The 18,103-nt window shown below is 42.5% G+C and overlaps 1 protein-coding gene across 3 annotated transcripts in view; it reads left to right on the top strand.

The window, feature by feature from the left end:
- Positions 1 to 18,103, top strand: part of NR3C2 (nuclear receptor subfamily 3 group C member 2) — a 217,309-nt gene that overhangs the window by 180,672 nt on the left and 18,534 nt on the right. The gene's annotated exons all lie outside the window — the stretch shown is intronic.

Here is an 18,103-nt window from a genome sequence, read left to right as displayed (position 1 = left end):
TTCCTAGAGGTAAAAACGAGACATAATCAGTAGGACACATGTGCTTTTGAAGGAAAAAAAAAAGAGGAAAAGAATGAAAAAAAAGTAACTTGCTGCTCAATCTCCTGAAGCATTCTGAACTGTTTTTCTTAGACAAGATGCTTTTTCACTGTCCATCTTAATAGCCTTTATTGGATTTCGGAATTCCTAAATAATTAGTGTGTTTGAGATTGGTCCCAAAGCAGTGAGCAGTATCAAAGGAGGATCATTTGGTTTGGGTGGGGGGGGTAGGGGAAGAACTGGTGATTCACTGCATGTGGTTGAAAATGTAGTGTCAGCCATTTTCCTTGTTGAAAGCACCTCCACTGCGTCTTGTACATTAGGGAACCATCACAGAAAAAGCATCCGTAGCTAAAGCTAAGTGAAAATGTGAACTTCGAGTTTAGTTCTCCTGGGGAAAAGTAGACTAAAAGTTCAGACACAGAAGCAGCTTTTTCTCATCTGAAGAAAGTTAGTGTGGGGGGTCAAAATTTATTGGACAGGGAAATCAATCCTGCTTGCAAATAAAAGTGCATGTGCATTGCTAGCACTCTTGATACTGCAGGTAGAAGTAGTTTCCAGCAGTCGAGATCAATTGTGAGTTTTATGCTGCAAGCCTTGAAGGTAGGCACCTGCAGAACTATACTGAGGTTGAGGTTGGGATCCAGTCAGGAAAAGGAGTGCGATGTCATGGAGTGCAAAACAAAAACATCCAAAACCATATAGCTATGTAAGATAGCGGTCTGGTCTTCTACATATTTAACAATGTACTCATTGCAGAGCTACCAAAGGTAGCAGAAGGCAGGTGTTTCTAAAGAGAAGAAAATTAATTATCAGGAGCTGTGTTGAGCTGTGAGATGTGGGACAGGGCCTTTCAAAGAAGCTAATTGGGGCAAGAAATTTCCTTGGAGGTAAAAGGGTGGCAGTTTGGTGCTTACTCCAGAATGGTAATGAACACATCTCTAGAACAAGAGGGTTTTTCTCACTTCGCTCATGTTTCATATTCTATGGGAATTGTGGGAGACATTAGTTCAGGTTTCTCATGTTGCTGCTCAGGGTGGTAGTTGTGAGACTGCATTTGGAGTCCTTGAGTTTTGGGCTCCCTGGCACAGGGTAGTTGTTGAGAAACTGCAGAGAGCCCCGTGGAGGTTGGGCAAGGTGGTCGGGGGCTGGCTGGGACAGCGAGGGAGCTGGGCTTGTGCAGCCAGAAGACCATGCTGGGTGCACTGGGGATTTAATTGCAGCCTTCAGCTTCCTGATAAGTTGTTGTAGAAAAGGTGGAGTCAGACTCTTCACGGAGGTGCCGAGCGGAAGGATGAGAGCCTGTGATCACAAGTCTGGGACAACAAACTGCCTCCTGGACAGCAGGAGAAGAAATTTCATAATGAGATGGTGAAATAGCAGAGCAGGTGCCCAGAGAGACCCTGGAGTCTTTGTCTTTGAAGATGTCCAGGCCTTGACTGGGCAAAGCCCCGAGCACCCTGCTCCAACTTTGACACTAGCCCTGCTGCAAGCAGGCGGTTGGATTTGAGACCTCCAGAGGTCCCTCCCAAACTAAATTATTTTGTGATTCAAGAGATGCAGTTGCTTTTCTGAATTTTGACATAAGGTCAGAGGTGAATTACTGGAATTGCACAAGTCAGCCAATACAGTTCAGCATAGAAAGCATTCAGATAAGCACAAAACATAGTATATATTCCTGCTTGTGAAAATACACTGCTTTGAAGCTTTGCTTTGCAATTGCTGAAGGCTGGTCTTACCTTTACTTTTTGAGTACCATGAACTTGGAAATGTGGTTTGTAGTTATAAACACGGGCCTTCGTTTCTGTGCCGCGAGGTTTATCAGACCTCCCTGAGGTTCATTTGATGCAACTTTTTGAGTGTTGTACTGCCCTTGGCATTTTAGGACATGTATTAGTTGATGCAGGATGAAAGGGAGATGCTTTAAAATTACTTTTCCTTTTACTGGCTTCAGAGAGTTATGTTCCTGTTATCACCTGGCCAAGATTTTCTTGGTATTTCTTCATATTTTGTCTGGAGAGGTCATTTCCCGTCTCTACGCAAGAAGTAATTAGGAAGGTCCCTGGCCAGTATCATGCACTCGGTGCCCCAGAGGGTTCAGCATTTTCTTCAATGAACAGTTAAAAAAGAGTGAAAGTAGAGGTTGGCATTAGCAGAATTATGTCGCTTTGTTTTACGTTAAACGAATTTTCCGTTTACTCTTAACTACTGTGAATAAAAGGAAGTCGTAATGTTTCTGGAAGGCCATGATATATGATCTTGTTTTCTTTGTTATTCTGAAGGCCTGTAAACAAGGCAAGTAACAAATGAGGATCTGTGTTGTTAATAGCTGTTAAATGTACCTTTGATTGTATAAATACAGTGCAAAATGCCTCCCTACTAATAAGTGGTTTGATTTCCTGTTAGGCTTATGGAAGACTGGAAATATTTGTCCGCCTTCATTTAGTCATGTTACATATCCAATTAAGTGTACTGTTTGTCTTTATGGATCGTGCGTATATTTTCCATTGCTTTAATTGGGCTTAAGTAAATGTGAAGATGTGAACTGAGGAATAAGAAAATGGCCGCTCACTCTGTTACAGAAATGCCTAAAAACAGGCTGAAAAGAGGCATAAAATAGACCAATGTATTTTAGGGAGGGGGGGAGGTAGCTAATCCATTTCTTTTGTACCATTGTAGTTCTAATCAAAACTAATATTTTTTATATATATATATATATAGCTTTAGTTTTAATCCACAGTAAATCTTTAAAAGACTGTCATATATGTGACACCACATAATTCCTGTTGCAGGTAAACACTCTTAAAGGGTGACTGTTGCATATGTAATAACACTCAGAAGATGTTGCAATAATGGTCTTAAGGCTGCAAGCCCAAATCTGAGAAGTTAACAAAATTCCAAAATTAAGGTCTTCTATGAAATCATAGTTTGAGCCCTTTGGGTACGTGCTTTGAAGACTGTATCCATAACCAAACCTTTAAGTTATCCCATAATATTTTTCCCATGTGACTCCTTCCTTTTTTGTATTGATGAGGTTGGATGAGTTGTAGGGATGATACAGGATTACGTAGTGGGAGACTGTTGGATTTTTGCTTCATTTGTTGCCAGTGAAGAAGCCCTACCTCGAATGGATCTAGGGATTTGGGAGAACAGAGAGATATTAATGGGGAAGATTTTCTTAAGACATGGCAAAAGACTATCCCTGATTCAAGACCTAAGCTCTGAGACGTTTCAGGTTCCTACTGCAAAGTATCAGAAATCCCACAGAAAAAAATGGCTGTTGTTTATTTAACTCGAGAGAGGGAGAACATTTCTCTTTAAGACTTAACCAAAGACTTCAGCTGAAATTTTCTAATCTAATTCAACCTGAGGCAGGCATATGCATGGACAGTTTAAGTCCAGAGCATGAAATGGGTAAAATTATACACAATTGAAAGCAGGAAACTGAGTGGTGCTGCTTGGAACGGGTGCAAGAACAAAGCAAGGGATGTAGCAAAATAAAGTGTTTTTTAACGCTAGCTTATTTTCAGGGATTCTGTCTGAAACTATGCAAAATGTACTGTTTGCTACAGGGAACAGCCAAAAACGTGATTTTTTTAAGATGTGGTCTTGGTAGGTAAGGAAGTTGGTTTCAAATTCCTTTGGTCTCTCCCTTACTGGATGAATTAATCATTGAACTAATAGCTAAAAAGTCTCTTCCTCTGGCTGTGTCCTTTTGAAGGAAAAGTCCCCAACGTTTTTGAAAAGAAACAGCCTGACAGTTTACGTCCTAGAAGAAATCTGATGATCTGAATCTTTCAATAGTAAGAGTTGATGTGTTTGCAGTGCAGAAGTCAGATGCCTAAATCCCAGAGGAATGCAAGGGATGCTCCTTCTTGCTTACGTTTCTGTGACGGGCTTGGGCAGTTGCTGTCCCACTGGCTAGTGGTGGCAACTTCCCAGGTATCTGCTTCCACCCATACATTAAGTCAGGGCATTGGCTGGCAACCTTTCAGAGGCTCAGGAAGGGATAAAAAGCATTTACGAGTGCAGCGCTGCCAACAGAAACCCGGCAGGAGCCAAGACGTGGTGCGGCAGGGATCCTTACTCCCCCAACGTGGGAAACCAGCAGGAGCAGTGGGACATGGGCTGCCTTCAGGGCCGCAGCTTGTGCTCCCAGCACGTATCCCCCTTGCAGCTGGAGGCCAGAAACTGCATCCCTCATGGCAACCTGCCCTGCTTATCCATCCCTTCCCCTAAGGAAGAGGGATGGTGGCTTTTCATCTCTCCATAGGGCAAAACCCCAGCTGATGGCATTGCTGACAAATATCAAAAATCAAGCCACGCATCCTCTTTGGCATGTGTTGGTTTCTGCTGGTGTAAAGAAACCAGAGGACCAACCCGATGCTGGAGTTCCCCTGCAAGTCTCCATTTTTCTTTTGATTGTAGGTTTTAACACAGTCTATTTGTAGACTTCTAAATCCTTGGGGACTTTTGAAGAAGAGACTCAAATTCCAAAATTATTCACAATTATAGGAAATTAACCCAAATTATCTTATTTATCACTTCAGCCTTACCTAGCTGTAAAATAGCAATATAGTGGGATACTGAAAGAGTTCAGTAATGCTGAGACACTGTGTTGAGACACTTTAGTACATTAAAGTACAGCATCAATATTTCAACAGTATTTTCCAAATGCACCAAATGACTAATGTGCTATGTGTTTTCTTGCTCCTTTGATTTTTCTTGGTTTGTCGTCTGCAGCATAAAGAATAAATCACAGGTGCATAAGTGTGCAGGTTCTGAATTTCCTGGCCATTGTACTTTCTTCTAACTGTTGTTGGTTTTTGCAGAGATTTTTGCCCTAGTCAAGGGCTTGCAGGTTTTTTAACAGCACTAGGCATTGCATGAGGCACCCAAAATTATTGAAATGAACTTGAAAATCCGAGTCTAAAATCTGGGGCTGGTTTTCACACACATTTGGATCAATGATGTCTTTTTCCCATCTCTGAAATTACTGTATTGCATCATGTGGAGCTCAATCCTTACAGTGAAAAGGTTTCTGTAGAGGCTGCAGTTTATTGACTGTTATGTACAAAACATTAAGAGCAGAATATACCGATTGACATATTGGTGCTTTTGTCTGGTAAGGTGAAGTTTCAGGCTGTGGATTGTGAACTAAGACATGGCTGTCCTTTCATTATTGTCCTTTCGGGCAATTGTGACACTACTGGCCACTTTTCTAGTTAGTGCTGCAGTATGGATGGCTTTTTCATTATACAATTCAATCATCTACTCCAGATGTTCTTGAATAACCCAATAATACTATGTATGTAATGTAGTTTAACAAACTAACAAAGATTTCCACAAATTAATATAAATCCTTCATTTAAGTGTAAGATCTAACTTTCAGTTAAATAAAAATGTGGTATTTCGAGGATCTTTCATGCTATGCTTTTGGTAATTGCCCCAAGCGTGAAGTTTTAAAAGCAGACAGAGATTTATATTAACAATAAAGGAAAAAGGGAATACATTTTTCACATGAGAAGGTTGATGTAGAGCAAATGAGGTAGAGAGAGGGGGAAGAACAGCTTCAGTACATGGGGATTTCTGTGAAGTTTTGTGCTAATGTTGTCATGGGATGTGAATGGGCAAAGGATTTTGTAACATTGAGGAAAGTCGTAAAATTAAGAATTAAGATGTAGCTCGGCTGAATAGCTACGATTTTATTTAAAATCTGCATTTATTAATTATGTGTATTTTATTAGTAAATAGCATGTTCATTGTCTTTTCATTATGTTCCTAATATCCTCTCGTAATATACTTGTGGAAGCTGGGACCATTAGGATGTGGAGTTGCGTAATGCAGTGCAAGGATGCAGCTGCCTCTCTGTGCCCTTTTGGTGCTGAAGCCTGCACGAGGCCTATAAGTCTTTCTGGTATTCTGATTTCTATGGTAACAGCAGGAAGATAAACGTAACAAAATAAGCTCAATATTCAAGAACAGCAGATTTTTTTTTTAACCTTGTGTACCTTGGGGAGGGATGGTTACTTAAACCCCACCTGGAGTACTGTGTTCAGCTCTGGGGCCCCCAACATAAGAAGGACGTGGACCTGTTGGAGCGAGTCCAGAGGAGGGCCACAAAGACGATCAGGGGGCTGGAGCACCTCCTCTATGAAGACAAGGCTGAGAGAGTTGCGGTTGTTCAGCCTGGAGAAGAGAAGGGTCTGGGGAGACCTTATAGCAGCCTTCCAGTACCTAGAGGAGGCCTACAAGAAACCCGGAGAGGGACTTTTTACAAGGGCATGTAGTGATAGAACAAGGGGTAATGGCTTTAAACTGAAAGAGGGTAGATTTAGATTAGATGTAAGGAAGAAATTCTTCACTGTGAGGGCGGTGAAGCACTGGAACAGGTTACCTGGAGAGGTTGTGGCTGCCCCATCCCTGGCAGTGTTCAAGGCCAGATTGGATGGGGCTTTGAGCAACCTGGTCTAGTGGAAGGTGTCCCTGCCCATGGCAGGGGGGTTGGAACTAGATGATCTTTAAGGTCCCTTCCAACCCAAACCATTCTATGGTTCTATGATCATCTTTGAGTGGTGATAAAGCCAATAAGTAACTTCTATTGTTTTTTAAACAATAGAAACAATTGTTTTTTACTATTCCCCATTTACATTTTGCAGGATGATGTCTGTTAACCCTTTTGTTTTCTTTTGCAATCTGTTAATACTGTAGTGTCTAAATTTAGGTACATTTTTGTAATCTCTTTCATCTGACAGTCTCCAAATCCCTCATCTTTAATTAGTATTGCTGCAATGATTGTTGATAAGAGTTGTCAATGTTCGTTCTTCACGAATAAATTGTGTGTGATATCACTCATCTTATTAAAAGGTCGGCAAGCACTCCTTGATATTCCATCCTGCGTGGTTTTTGCTTGCATATATTATTTCGAAGCGTACTGCATTCGTACAATCTAAACTGTCAGTGCAATGAGAAGTGGATATCTTTATCAGTAAATTTTTTATACAAGTTGTTACTGTTGTTTACTTTTTCATAAAATGCAGCTCAGTTCCCATCCAGAGAAGTATGTGAAAGGATTTTGTTACATACCCACCCCAAAATAGTGCAGACACAGAAGGAAGTTTTGAAGAACTACAGTCATACCTGTACATAATAGATGTACTATGCTTCAGCTAGATTTTCCAAGTCTTATTTTGCTTTTTCTTTGTAAACAGGTCAATGGTTGGGCAAAGCAATATATTCAACTCCTTCGCCTAAATTTCTAAAGGCTCTGCCTTTTAATGCCTTTATTTCTAAACACTTCTTAAATTTCTCGGGTGTTTCATTTAAAACTGTGAAACTGTAAAGGAAAGAAGGCCATAAAGTAGTTCTAAGGAGATCCGTAAGAACATGGAAACTGTCAGAAGAAAGGTCCATCTAGTACAGCTTCTCATCCTTTAAACTGGCCAGTTGCAAAGAAAGCGTAAGATCAGGACAAGGGTAAAATGATACTTCTTCATTTGCCTGTTCCAGCAGTCAGTGATTTAGGTACTTTCTGCATGGGAGATTGCATTCGGACAATTGTGCTTAATAACCCTTCTGTATCTTTCTTCTGTGAATTTGCCTAATACCTTTTTGAATACATTTATAATCTTGACAACTAAAATGTTCTGTGGCAGTCGCTTCTGCAATTTAATTATGCATATTTGTTTGTTGGAGATGTTTCTAAAGCAGGTAGTCGATAATTTAATGGAGTGCCACTTCATTCTTGTGTTTGTAGTAATAGTAGATATATTCCTTTTCATCCTGTGTATGCCATTTATCACTTATAGATCTCCGGCAAGTCCCATCGTTTTTCTATGAGCTGAAGAATCAGCTAGTCAATTTAATCTCCCCTTGTATTTCAGTTGTTTACTACCCCAGCCATCCTTATCTCCTCCCTTAGTGCTTGCTAGCTTGTTGTATTAATTTTGGGAGGAGACCAGACTGACATGCTGTGTTCAGAGCTCAGTGGATTTATGCAGTAGCAAAATTGCAATTTCTGTCTTGCTCTTGACTCTTCTCTTTCCCTTTGCTTTTTTTGACCACTAGTAAACACTGAGCAAGCATTTTCAAAAGACAGAATCCTCAGAAACCTGTTCCAAGTTACGCTTAGGTCCCTTTATTGTGTGATGTTTGTTAATTTAGAGCCAGTTATTTTGTGTGTATGGGTGGAAGATGATTATAATGTCTGCATTGTCTTGCAATTAGTGATTTTCACCTTCTATTTTGTCAGTCAGCCACACAGTTTTGCGAGATTTTTCAGCTCTTTTTCACAGGCAGTTCTTGATTTCATTGTCTGGAGTCATCAGCAAGCTCTGCCACTTCCGTAGGTCTTTTTTTTTCAGATGATGTATGAGTACAGTTTTCAGCCCAGGCCCCAGTGCAGAGCTCTGTGAGACTTCCCTGGTAACCTCCATTACTTGTGAGAGATGTCCATGTATTATTACCCTTGGTCTCCTATTTTTAAGCTGCTAATAATCCATGAAGAACACTCCTCCTTATCCCTAAGCTCTCTTTAAGAGCTTTCAGGAGATCGTTCTAACAGCTTTAAAATCCAACTTGGCCATGATTGCACCCCCGCATACCTCCTGATGCAAAGTGCAGTGTGCAGGAGGTCCTAGCCCAGTAGTTACCCATGCTGGCACGCTGACAGACAGTATTGCAGCCCATACCCAAGCTGCATGCCCCAGTTTCCTTTGTGTGGAAACCAGGGCAGAGGAGAGGAGGAGGAGGAGGAGGAGGAGGAGAGGGTTGGTGTTTGCTTAGGTTTCACCCCATATGGCCGTGGGATGCAGCTAGACCCGGCATGTGCAAAGCATTTCCGTCGTACAGACATTGCCTGTATCAACCAGAACATCCTCGTGCTATCGTCAGAGAGCTCTTACAGATTTGTGAGACGTGACCTCTCTTTGCCAAAGCTGCGCTTTCTTCCCTTGTAGCATATTTATTTATCTATTAATGTTCCTCTTTCAATCGCTTTGCTAGATACAGAAACGAGACTTACTAGCCTCTGGTGTCTTGAGTGCTCCCTCCCCACTCCCAGACCCATTTTAAGAAATCAGTCACGTTTGTCACCTTCCACGCCTTTTATAAGGGCAATTTAAGCAATAAGCTGCACAGCACAGTTAGTAGTTCGGCAATTCCATATTTGAGTTACTTTACAGCTCATGGATGGATGCCATCTGGTCTTGGTGATTTATTACTATTCATTTTACTGTATTTTTTTTCTTTCTAAACCCTCTTCTACTCACACTTTAATCTGAAACTAGTTCTCACACTTGCTTACTGAGAAGGGAGACTGGTGCAGAGCCTTCCTGGACACCTTTATGGAGAGCACTGATGCAACGATTTTATTTAACTTTTCTGGTATGGCCTGATCTTTCTCAAACACTTCTTTTTCATCTTGATCATCTGTTGGCCCAGTGGATGTTCTGGCAGGTTTCCAGCTTGTGATGTGTTTGAAAGGGGTTGACTGTTAGTTTTTATGACTTTAGCATGAAGACTTGCCCAGTGATTTTACATTTAACTTGACATAATTATGCTCCCTTAGTACGGTCTCAGCATGACTTTGGGACACCACAAGCCTTTTGGGAGGGTCTCTTCACTTCTCTCGAGGTCCTTGGCAGGAAGGGCTAGGATAGAGAAGAGGTTTGTTCCTTTCAAGTGTCTGTCTGAACGTGGTGCTGCTTTAATCTTTCTGCACATCAGTGAGCTGTTTGGTGGCATCTCCAGATGCCTTTCACATGCATAGTACTTCCTTTCACTTCTTTTCCTATAGAGTTAAATATTAATCTTCCCTATTAAAAGAAAAATTAGGAAGTAGTTTCTCTAAACTGGTATGAGAGGAAGAATGCCTCGGTCGACTTCCAGAAAATGCCAGGCTTTGCATGACAGCGTAAGCAAAGTCTTGATTTCTGAGGCATTGTTGGCACAAGAGGCGAAACGCTGCTGCATGTGGAATATAGCAGTAGTTTTGCTGATGAACCACTGCAAGTGACAGTGAGCCCTGGCATAATGGATATATAAAATGATATCTAATGGGCACCTTTTCTAGCTGGTGCTACCTTTCTCTGTTGAACTTTAAAAGAGTATCTATTGTCGTGTGTACATTATCATCATTAATTATTGAATATGGTATTGAAAAAGCATTTTGGTAAAGGCATAATTATGGTTTTTCTCATTTAAACTGTTATTTGTCTCTTTTGGAATGCAATTGCACACCAAAAGAGAGTATTTGGTATCAGCATTCTGCTAACTGCATGATTAACTGTTAATTCCAGCAGATGTTTGGGTTTTTTTGCTATTGATGTGCTTGGGATTTTAGGGTTACATAACTGGGTGATTATTAAGTTGGATTTTAGCACAAGTTCTCTGTTACCAATTGGGAGTTGAAACTCTCCTTGGCGATCATTATCCACAAGCTGTTGCCAGGTCCTTTGTTGATAGGCATATAACAGGAGGACACTTAGCTGAAACTTTAAAACAGCTCTAAATTTCTTAGTATCAGTTACCTGGGATTGTATTCTCTAGAATCACCAGCAGGACTTTCTTGGGAGAAAACTGATTTTCAGAATTGACTTCTTTAAGTTCAGTGTAAAAATTGCCAAGTTTGTATGCCTGGGAGGGTAAAGCCCACAAAATACCATCTATGCCTGTAGATCTGTTTTCATGTGAAATGACCTTCCTTGTCTGATTATCGGTGTTCAGCATTGGTGGACCTCAGTCTAACCCCTGTTTTGTCCTGGGTTTAGCAGCTTCTTCTGCCAAGGTCATTGCTGTAATGCCAGTGCTCCCAGCTACACACCCCTCAGTCTGCAGCATCCCAGTCACCTGGAGAGAAGCTTGTGGGGTTAAATGTTTTACTTTGGCAACGGTGGGATCACACGTTCTTGCGGCAGGGTTGGTGGGGGGGGGGGGGAGATAATTTCTGAAGTACTTCTCTTTCAGCAACTTGTAGAGTAGAAGTCTTTTTTGCATGCTGTGCTTCCTTGCAGGGAGCAGCTTTCTCCTGTTGCATGTCAGATTCCTGCAGGAACACAGCAGCAGGGGGCTGCTGCAGGACAATCTCACCATAAAACCTCCTTATTTTCAAAGTAGAAGGTAGTGCCAAGGCCTTGCTACTGCGTCAGATTAATAGGGCACAGAGATTTTTTCTCCCCACCTTCTAGGTAGAACGAAGAAATGCTGACTGGCGGTAGTTGCTAAAGTCAGGTAGGACAGGTCAGAGAGATTTGTGGGCAGCAGGAGGAGCTGACGTGACATTTGGTGGCAGCTTTGCTTTAAGACACAACTGCTGGCACCTGCCTGCCCCTGTATGAAGGAGCATGTACATGGGCAATAGCTGCATCAGGCAGTTCAGTGGTATCAGCCAAAATGGCCCGAGAATGTAGGAGTATGCTGAAAACCCACACTGTCGCTGGGGGCTGAGGCAATGACACTTTGGTTTTGGTTTGGTTTGGCTTTTTCCCTGAGCCTGGTACGAGGACAGTGTTTTCCAGCAGCACGATAGAGCAGGCAGCCAGGGGCTGCGACGTTGTAACCTGGCTGATATCCACCATCACTTGTGTAGCAGGGTGGCAGGCACCATTGCTTGTGTAGCAGGGTGGCAGGGTGGTCATCTGAGGCTGTCACCTTTATGCTACCTCTAGGCTAACACTTCCCTGGATAAACCACCTAATTCCCAGGCTGTGTTTATCCATGGCAGTTTAACCAACTGCAGGGTAATGGTTGAATTCTCTCTCCCTTACTGCTTAGGGAGAGCATCTGCTGCCTTATTAGGAGGAGGAGGAGGTCGCTCGTGGTGCCAAAGATGGGGTATTTATTTCTGCTGGCTTACTGACAAGTTAAAAGGAAAAATGGGCATGACCCAAATTTCTCTCCAGTAGAAACTGATGACAAAACTGCCATTAATTTCAACAGGATTGAGTACCTGCATTTGCCATTGATGCAAGGTAACAGGTATTTTTTTCCTTCCTGGAAGGAGATGGCTCTAAAGCTTTAAGAGTTGAAGGCAGCATGTTGAAGGGAGTATGTTTTTGTCTCTCTCTGCTGTGGCTTGCAAAACGAGCAGATTAGAAAGTGCTGAATAAGAAATAAGTGCTGAATGAAAAGTCGTAATTGAATTTTCCCTGAATTCTGCATGTATTTTGGCTTGGGTTTTGATCAGTGCAATAACTTAATGATGGTGCTCCGGTACTGCTGACTCTGGTTGCGTTTATAATGGCTTCAAGATGGGAAACAGGTGTCTCTGTACAGTCCATTGAGCAGAATGATGCACAGTGTTTCCCCATGCCGCCGCACACAAAGCAGTGCAGTGATTGCCCCTTCGCACAGAAGAATAGGTTCAGTTTTGTGCTAGGTAGTGGTGTTCTGTTCCCACCGTTCTTCATGATCAAGCTGTTGAAGTTGAATACTCCCTCAAGAAAGAGTAAATTGTTGTTATAATAATATGTTTATTCTTTTCTTTCCCCAAGAACCTCAAAACTTCTTCCAGACAAGTGAACCCCTCCTAAGGCAGGTAAGATAATTCAGGCAAAGGGCTTTTCTCATTAGATGGTTTGAGCAGCTGAACAAGGGACTCTGTGATCCAGTGTCCCTGGTCTTTTCCCCCCTTTAACCACAGCTCACCTACCTTACCCTAAAGGTGTCTGGTGGTGTTTCACTCCTCTCATTGCCAAGTTCAAAGTGACCCCTTCTGGCACAGTTGAAACCATACCTTGCTTTCTGAGGCTTCCAAATTGGTCTTGACCTTCAGGCCTTTGGCAGGTTTTCCTGTTGGGTTGTGTTTGGTTGGTTGGTTGGTTTGGTTTTGTCACAGTGTAATGTGCTTTCTGAATTTCCCTGAAATCATTTTGAATGATGGACAGGCTTCAAATGGATACAGGTTTTAGTCTAGCCAAGGAAAGGCTCTTGATTATAAAACTGGAAACAGCTCTTATAGGGGAAGAAAACATAAAATCAGGAAACACAAAGAATGTCTTTGACATCAGACTTTTGCTACAAGTGTTGCTTGGTCTTTTCTGAGCTGCAGAGGCCAAGGGACTAAGTCAGCTGCACATTTGTTCCTCTGAGGTGCTGTGAAAGGGGACACTTTTGCCCAGTTTTTCTTGAGATTATCAGCAAGCCACCTGAGTACTGATGAAACTTCAAAACACGCAGCACAGCTTTCCCTTTCTTTGCTTCCCTGTCTAATTTAGGAAGATGCCTTGTGCTGCGGCTTTGAATAGTATCTATGAGAAAGTAAATAAAACATGGTATCAGGTTTGGTTTGGGGCTGAGTTTTGCTTGTGAGTGAATATTCCTTGATGCGTGGGTTCCTCTTTTTGGTTACAGTCAGTTGAGTTGCAGTTTCCATCCTCAACAAGGAGATTTACGATACTAGGCTTGATGATTACTTCATAAATTGTAAGTTACTCATTCATAACGGGTTGTTTCTGTACAAAGTGCCTGTAGTTTCACAATTTTTGATGTCACTGTTTGGTTTGTGTGGAGGTCACATAAGGGTATTAATGAGATATGTGTCTGGTTTGGTATTTAGGATGCCTAGTCTTAAACAGTTTCCTTAAACCATCCCTCCTCCCCCGGTGTGACTGCTCAAATCCTACATCTCTGTTATAGTTGGGTGGCTCATCCCTTGTGATTTGGGGCACCAGTCCCTTTTTGGCCGGATGCTCAAGCCATTTGCCTAGTCGCTTGCCCCTGCGTAAAAGGACGGCTACTTCCGTGGAGCAGGGGAATAGGAGGAGCTGGGTTGGTTTGCTGCTTTCTCATCTGTGTATTCAGCTGTCGGTGCATAGGTGCTGAGGTTGAAACAGGCTGAGGTATTGGGCTGGTACCTCAGAGCTGGTCTCCATGGAGCCTGCCCATGGAAGGAAGATTGGAGATCTAGAGTCAATTTGGGAATAAGGGTGGCAGAGATGAGAGAGGCGAGGACATAGAGATTGCGTGGGGTTAGAGGGGAGATCCCAGTGGGGGGAAAGAGAAGACGACCTCAGAAGTACCAGGGAGTCTCTCAACTAGAAACGCATTTGCTGTGGTTCATTGAGAGAAACCCGACAGCAGGAACGAAAACCTCTCTTCCCACCAAGGCGGTTGAGGTGCCTTGGAGGGCTTCACTGGCGGAGGTACCCTCCTCGTCTTCCTCCCAGGGGAAAGGAGGGAAAAGCAGCAGCGGTTCAGTTCTGGTGGGGATGTGGTGATCAACTCGGTGACCAGGCAACACAAGGTACCCCTGGCCAAAGCAGCTCTACAGGAGCAGATGGAAATTGGGCAGAGCAGTAGCTGGGGGAATGGGCTGGTTGCGGCCACTCTGCCTGACCACAGTGCTGTGGCTGCGGGAAAGGTCAGGCAGAATGTGAGCCGGGCATTAAATTAAGCCTGTAAGGAGACACTCGGGGAACTTAAGGTGGATTAACTTAAGGTGTAAAGTTTAAAGCATATTATTATGAAGGAGGATTAAGCTAAACTGAGCTAATGACACCACTTTTGAATGCGTATCCACGCAGCGGATTCAGAGCTTTGGCTCCACGCCTTTTATTACTTAAATGTACTTACCTTCTTAAATGTCCCCATAAAGATACATGCCCTTATATTCCAGATCTTTAACATTCTCCATTTTCCATGTTGAGAAGTTTATATGCTCTGTCAGATAGAACTGGTTTTAGTTGCTTGGTTTTTGCCCCCCCCCCCCCCCCCCCCCCGCACCTCCCCTTTAAGGGAGGGAAAAAAAAAAGATAAAAAAAGGAAGGGTGGAAGGCAACACAGAAGTTTGTCTTAATTTGTCCCCATGGTGGTAATGGCATTTTTGTTGACTTCATGGTATTTATTCTTAGATGAGACATTTGGTAAGGGAGAAATAACTTTGTTCATGTTATGTTGACATGCCCCAATTTCTGTGTGCCTTATCTCTTTAAATATATGAGACATTTCTATTGCTTTATTTTGTTGTTACTCTCATGGTATTAGGATGTCTGTGATGTCAGAATCTGAATTTTCCAAAAGCTCTGTGCCCCCTTATTTTACACTGTGTGGGTTAAAAATCAAATGCAAAGTTGAATACTGTAAACTCCCACAAAATGTTTATCTTGCATTAAACAGTCATGAATTAACTACCACAATTTGTAGTTAGTAATAATTTGTAAGTAAGTAATAAATCAACTGAATTGATTTTTCAGGAGGGAAACTGATTTGAAATTAGAGGTTTGCTGTATGTTAAATAAACTACTGAGTAACTAGTCCTGTGTATAATTTTTATCTCACTACAAACAATGCCATCAGGTTTTCCTTGAGGGTAAACTACAGATCAATATTTTTAAGTAGATAAAAGACAAAATATTTAAAAGACAGACCAAAAAAAAAAAAGCCCAGTCAAAAAACCCTGACTTTTACTACAGTTCTTCTATTTAGGCAATCATATAAAAGCAAAACAAATGCAAAGAAAAACATAAGAGAGAAAAAGTAAAATGTCACAAAAAGTGCAATGCAATGTTAAAAAAAAAGAAAAGGTTTTGAGTCAGGATACTTTTAGGTTATCTGTCACAGAGAGTGTTTTGCCACACTGTTTAGTGAAAGCATAAGAAACCTGAGACAAAACCTCAAAATGTTTCGGTTTATTTGCTGTGCGGCTTGTGGTATCAGATGAAAGGTCTGGCACTTCTCGTGTCTGTGGAGGTCAAACACAGGCAGGGATGGTGGCAGCTGCTTTATGTTCTGAGGCTGGAGAAACTAACTTTGGTGTCCTGCAAAAGTAATAATGGATGTAATAGACTGTTCTTGTTTTGAATCCTGCTAGTCTTTAGCAGTCTGAGATGTGCCTTAAAACGTAGGTTTTTAAAATACAAATGTCTCCTATTAATCATTTGCCTTTCAACTTCAGTACGTATCCTTCTGAGCCTCCTGGGAGAGGTCAGTTGGGAATCACCGTTACCTGTGTCCTAGGCCTGGCTTTGGTCATTTTGGGAAGAGGGAGGGCAGCAAGAGCAGCAGGAGGGAGATCAGTCTCTGGGGTCTTTCTCCCCAGCTGTCTATGGGTCAGCTCAGAGGTGCCTGCAGCCGTTTGGTCTCTGGGCAGTAACGACCCGTCAGGCAGGAGAACCTCAGCCTGCTTCAGGGTGACGTCCCCGAAGGGGGGTAGGCTGAGTCATGCGGTAGCCAAGCGTGAAGGAGCCCCCATCCCTGGCGCACTGGAGTCATCCATGCTAAGGGCACCTCCAAACACCAGGACGGATCCAGGTGCTGCTGTGCTGGGTTGGCCACAAGCCTTGGACGGTGGCTACCGTTCCCAGGCAGACCCAGGGTTGGAGCGGGACCCCAGGCACAGCAGCTTCAGAAATGCCCGTTTGTGTGCATCTGACATCTTTTAATTCTGCAAATCCTTTCCTGTTTCACCCGATCCCGGTTACTCAGGGTCACTCTGTGTGCGTTCATAGCACACGACCGGTGTTGAGTGTGCAAGTGGCGTCTCTAAGTCCTCTGCAGCGCACGACAGGGCTTGGGCGCTTGTGCCTGCATGCACCCAGCAGTGGAGGCTGCTCTTCTCAAACAGAGGGCCAAGTGGTATTTCAGTCACCATCCAAAGCCTTTGAAGACTATTTTCTTCTATTCGTTTTCTTCCCTGCAGTCAACGATGCATAATAAAACTAAACAAACATGGCATTACTACTACTATTAAATTTAAAAAAAAAAAAAAAAGCTGGAAGTTCTTAGTCTCAAGAAGAGGGTGGAGTGGGGGAAAAGTGCAGAGCCCATATAACAATGGGGAGTCCACTTTATTAGTATTAAGGAGGAAAATAAAATCTGTTCTGGCAGTAGTGAAATAAAACACCAGGAAGATTACATCAGTCTTTGTTTGCACACAGTATGATTCTTCTCTTTCACCAGCCAATTTGTATATTTGAAAAGGCAGTTGCTTGCTTAAAATAATTAGCTGAACTTCATCCAATTCCCCAATTATGTGAAAAAATGTTTGAAGACATATAGACAATTGTTGTTGAGCAATTAAAAAAAAACCAAAACAGTAGTGGTCACTGAACAATTATAGCGCCTTGTCTAAATACCCACATATATATCATAGTTTCAAAATGAGACAGGCAATTCTCAGTGAGTGTTTGCTGTAGCTGTTGTGGTTTGGGATAGCAGCTTTAGAAGTATAGCAAAATCCTAACTAATTCTGCCTGAAATGTGTGCAGGATAGGTTAGCCTGGGGTTGCCTCAGAGAAGAGAGATAGGGTCTGAAGCTAAGCGTATCAAAGTATACTTGAAGAAAAAGAGGAGTAAACTGGATACAAGTCATGTATCCTTATTATTTTACAATTTAACAGGCAAAAATCTGTATTAATGAATGAGATTGTATTATTATATACTCCTTTATCCCAGACTGTCTTAGATTATTATTTTAGGAAAAAACATACAGGATTTTTTAATATTTCAGTGTTTGAATAAGAGACCATTGCAACAATTTGACTAAGAATTCCCTGTACGAGATCCAGCATAGTATATTAACAAGAACTTCAGTGACTGGGATATCATTTCTCCTTGTTGCTCCTACGCTTTCATCCTTGGAGCTAGACCTGTTGCATTTTCAGGAAAAGTAGTAATTGGAGATTTTGAAATGGAGGTTACTTGGGAAGGATCCGTAAGTGCTGCTGGCTGAGGCAGTGGTCATCCCAGTTGTTTCTTAACTTCAGATTCCTCAGCAGACATCAAGGCAGTAACATGAAATCATGCATTTTATTTTATTCATGTTAAACCATTTCCCCGTTTTCCAGACCTGTCAGCCGTATTTTTATGGGACTGTGTTATTCAGGATGAGAAGAGTCAAGATGTCTGCTGGCATGGTGGAAATCCCTGATCCCAGGGCCCTGCTGGCTCGTGGACCCGACTGCGGGCGGTGGGCAGCGGAGCTCTTTGCCGTAGGTTTTCCTGTTGTCCGTGGCTGCTGGCAGTCTCGGAGGCTGCTGGGCTGGGGCCACGGCTGGCAGCCCTGAGTGGTGCGGGCTGCAGGTGTGAGGCTGTCAGCCCTCCTTGGCCATCCTTTCCCCCATCTTTA

Source organism: Accipiter gentilis, chromosome 12 (genome assembly GCF_929443795.1).
Source record: "Accipiter gentilis chromosome 12, bAccGen1.1, whole genome shotgun sequence".
In the NCBI taxonomy this organism is placed as follows: Eukaryota; Metazoa; Chordata; class Aves; order Accipitriformes; family Accipitridae; genus Astur; species Astur gentilis.
This window is presented reverse-complemented; position numbering and strand designations above follow the sequence as displayed.